This window comes from Nicotiana sylvestris, chromosome 12, assembly GCF_000393655.2.
Source record: "Nicotiana sylvestris chromosome 12, ASM39365v2, whole genome shotgun sequence".
Classification (NCBI taxonomy): Eukaryota; Viridiplantae; Streptophyta; class Magnoliopsida; order Solanales; family Solanaceae; genus Nicotiana; species Nicotiana sylvestris.
The window spans coordinates 142,128,813-142,133,554 of record NC_091068.1 but is presented as its reverse complement, the minus strand read 5'-3'; positions in this window follow the sequence as shown (position 1 = coordinate 142,133,554).

Genomic DNA, 4,742 nt, shown 5'->3' with positions numbered 1-4,742 from the left:
CCCAAGTCACCGGTTCAAATCCCGAATCAAGGAAAAGATTGACTCTGTTTTATAGTCCGCGAATACAAAAATCCGGGTAAGGAATTCTGTTAACCCGGGAGAAGGTGTTAGGCATTTCCGAGTTCCGTGGTTCTAGCACGGTCGCTCAACTGTTATAATTGGCCTGATTATCTAATTTTAGTACACTTTTAAACCTGTGTGCATTTTATCTTTATAACCGCTTTTATTTAATTTTTTAGGAAGATTTCAACGTTATTTAAAACACGTCTTGAACCACGTCACATAAATGCACCTGCGGTCCCCGACATATTTTATCTAACATTGTTGAGATTTGGATTTGGGTCACATAAATGCACACCCGAGTTTAAGAAGGTAACTTTAAATTGTGCGCCTAAAGCAACTACGCGCTTTCAAGTTTGCGAGGGGCATGGAAAATTCGCTAATGGCGCACCTCGAATTCTAATCTCAATAGGTAATCGAATTACTCTTTTGAGGGCCATAAATATACGTTTGGCTAATATGGCACACCTCAACTAATTAATGAGCCCAATTAATTGTTATATCCGAAGGTCAATTGGCAGCCCATTTTGTTCCTAACAAGCGGCCCACTCAAACTTGGAAGGTCTACTACCTTGAAATCCATTTGTACAAGATTTTGGCTTAAATCCTTTTGCTAAAACTATCAGTTATAACCATTGCGTAAATAAATGTTAAAGCCCAAATTTGTTGTTCTTAATTGGCTTTCGCATACTGCCCAACTAACCATTATTCTTGCAAAGCATGACTAATTGGAATTTTAATTAAACAATACCAATCATTAGATCTCCATAATTAATTAAAGAGAGATAGAAAGCTTAATTAAATCAAACTTACGCAACCAAAAGACCAAGCACATCAGGAGCAACATAACATTTACTTGAGAAGAGAAAATGACTAAGCAAAAGGTAATATGGAAACAATAGACAAATAAACTAACCTTTTTAAGAGAACTTCACCCAATCTATTTTCCAATGTTAAAATCAATATAAAGTCTCTACAGTAATCATATCAATAAAACTTGTTCGGGACTCACGAACCAAGACCGAAGCTCGCTCGAACCTAAATTCACCGGCGGACTCGAGCTCAACCTTGGAGCTACTATGTTTGTGCGCTGATTTTGGCTGCTTTTTGCATCAGGTTCTAGCTGAATTTTGGGGCTAACTCTCATGGGTTTTGGGGCTGATTTTTGGAGGTGAACTGCTACGTTTTTTGCAGCGATTTGGAGCTGAAAATGAAGTGATTTACTGGGGGTTTTTGGACTGATTTTTCAGCAGATTCACAACAGATTTTTGGTGGTTTCGGAATGGCCTCACGACTCAGTTTTGGAGCTGTTTCGGACAGAGAATTCAGCTACGTTTTGGAGTTGATTTTAGCTCGAAAGAAGCTAGTTTCAAGGCTGTTTTTATGCCGATTGCAGCAGGTTTGTGCAGCCCTTTACTAAGGAGGATGGCTGCTGCGATTTTGATGGAGATAGAGGGATTCTCATAGCTGTTTGAGCGGCTGTTTTTAGTGGAAAAAATGGAGCTCTTTTTGCTGGTTTTTATGGAGTTTTCAAGGCTTATTCATGGAGAAAAAAAGAGGACTTTTGGTTGTTATTTGGAGCTGCTCTCATGATGAAGATCTGTTGTTTTCCTTCAAGAGGAAGAAGAAAGGTTTTTGGGTCCGTTTATGTGTGTCCGTTTATTTTAGGTGTTAGATACTATATATAGGGGTAGGGATTAGGTTAGGGGTATGGGCCTAGGAATTATTGGCTAGGGAATTTGGCCAAAGACTAAAAAAAATGGATTACAAGATTTATAAAGACGGAAAAAACCAACCTAAAACTAATTCCTCCTTCTAAAATTATGTACAATTATAATATACAAATATAAAACTAATTTTAATTAATTGAACTAAACTATAAAACATAAAATTATTTTTTGTGTTTTCAAGATTATATAAAAATAAAAATAAAAATAAGGTATTGTTTTTGTATATTTTTTATTTAAATTTACGAAAGATACGTAAACTAAAATATTTTTTATTTTTTTGTGACGAAATAAAGTAAAAGAGTCAAAATTAGCTGTAATATCGATATTAGGCCTAAACTAAATATTTACATGCTAAAATGGGTGAAATTTCAGGGAGGGTCAAAAATCACACGTCTACACGTGCTACTTGTACAATTATTTGCTTCGGTTTGCATGTTGACCAGTTTCTAGGATAAGGAAGGAAAATCAAGAAAAAACAAAATTGAGGTGAAAGAGGAAATCATCCGTTTCTGAAAAACCTGGTGTTCAAAATATACCGAAACTCTGCCGAAATTTTTTTAAAAAAAAAAAAGAAGAAGAGGAAAAGCCATTTAGAAATGAGTCATATTTTTCAATTATGTCAAAAACTGACTGAAATATGTAGGTTTGATTCTCATCGGATGTGAGATACGTAGGCAACCCTCATCGGGTCCAGCCCCGCTTTTGCAAAAATAACCAAAAATATAAAATGTTGTCATTCTTGTCATAAATAAAGTTAGGTGATGTCGTTTTTGTCCAAATAGCCAGAAATGTCCCGACGGGATGCCGGAAGACCGTTTTTGCAAGAATAGCCACCAACGGTCCCTTTGTCAATTTTTGGCCACCTAGAAAACATAGCCCTAAAATCTTCCCTTCTGAATTGCTGAAGGGCCTTATTTGCAAAAGTAGGCATGATTTCTCTGAATTTTGCAAAGATAAACCTTTTTTTCTTTTTATTTATTATTTTATTAGTTTTAAATAAAACTCATTTTTGTTTTAAACCAATCACCCTAATCTAAATGTGCAGAATGAGCATAATTCAAAATTTGCCGATGAAGGTTATGACTCAGATTCCGTTGGACCTCCACATGTGGTGGGAGGATTTGGGAAAACAGGGGCAAGACAAGGTCAACCACTACCTGGGGGCTCTCACTGGATTATTGAAGATTAAGCCTAGGAGTGATGTAATAGGAGCATTAGTAACATTCTGGGACTCACTCACAATGTTCTGCATTTCTTGGATTTTGAGCTTACACCTACCTTGGGGGAAATGGAGGGTTATATTGGGAGTACAGAGGGTTTAAGACACAAATACTTGATAGCTCCAAGGGTCGTTACTCCCCACAAATTTTTGGACTTATTGAAAATAACCAAGCAAGTCCAAAATGCAGATCTGACACAGGGATTTTCCACTTTACACTTTTTGTACCAGCGGTATGGTCATTTAAGAGGATTGGATGACCCAGAAGGTGGACTTTGCAGTAACGGAAACAGATCAAAGTGGGAAGTACATAGATGTTTTGCTTTCATGGTGGCATTTCTAGGCTTCTTAGTGTTTCCAAGAAAGGATAGGAATATTGATTTGCGAGTAGCTGGAGTCGTCAAAGTTTTGATTACCAATGCCAAGAGCACCCTCGCGCCCATGATCGTAGCAGAAATATTCCGAGTTCGTACAGCCTGTAAGGACGGATTAGAGTTTTTTGAGGGGTGCAATCTATTATTACAAATGTGGATGATTGAACACCTCTACCACCGCCCCCTATACATGAACTACAGGTCCAAGGGAAAAGCTGCATTGAAGAGTTTGGTACTCGGGTGACTGGATTTGAAATACCAGAAGTAGTCAAAGATTGGATATCCCACCTCTGTTCCATAACTATGGATCAGATAGAGTGGACACTGGGTTGGCTTCTCGTTGATGAGATTGTATACATGCCTGCCACCGGTCCTTACTTCCTGCTAATGGGTCTCGGAAGCATCCAACCTTATGCCCTATGCCGGGTTCTGAGGCAACTTGGAAGATGCCAAATAGTCCCCAAATACGAAGATCTTAGTATTCATGTTGTTAAAATCCGCTCCGAGGCTCAATTTCCTAAGAAGTGGTTCGCCAGATTTGGAGCGAATTCCAGTATCTAGGGACAAAAACCCGAGTGCGTGATTTGTCCAGGGGTGAGGTTTCACCAAGTTATCTTTCTTGGTATGGGAAGAGAATCGCGGCCAATGATGAATCTGAAAGGCCAACCAAAAGTCCCCACATCCAAGAGTTTGTCAACGCGTCACAAGAACACTAGGTTGGTTGACCAAAGAGAATGACTACGGGGCTACGATAAGCAAATTAGAAGGGCAAATTAGAGATCTTAAATTTGATAGTAATGTGCAGGCCACTGTTGATGAAGGAGAGAAGAAAAAGTTGGCCCGAGAAAACGAAGCCCTCTGAGTCCAGATTCAAAGAATGAAGATAGCTGCTGAAAACCCGGGAAGGAGCCAAACAGTAAAAGACTTATAAACGGTCTTAGGAGGAAATTATGTGAGTATGGGACAGATTTGGAAAAGTCCAAAGGTAGAAGAGCCCGGGCAAATTTGGCGAAGAACGCAGAAGGACGGGCAGAGTTTGTTCAGCAATTAAAAGGAAAATATGATAGAGAAGTCACAAATCTAAAGAAAAAGCTAACTACCCTCGAGAATGAAATGACATAGACAAAGAACTTCAAGGCAGAGAGGGAGCATTGTTATGCATTAATGTCCCGACTGGAAGAGGACATGCAGCAGTTGCAGGAGCAAAGCCATAATGACACCCAAGTTCTGGAAGCTAGATCTCAACAAATTGGGCGCCTGCTCCAAGAGAAAGGCATCATTAGAGAAAAGATTAGAGGAATTGCTGATTATATTGTCATAAAATGCCATGAGTGCGAGGATATGACTAGATCTACCTTC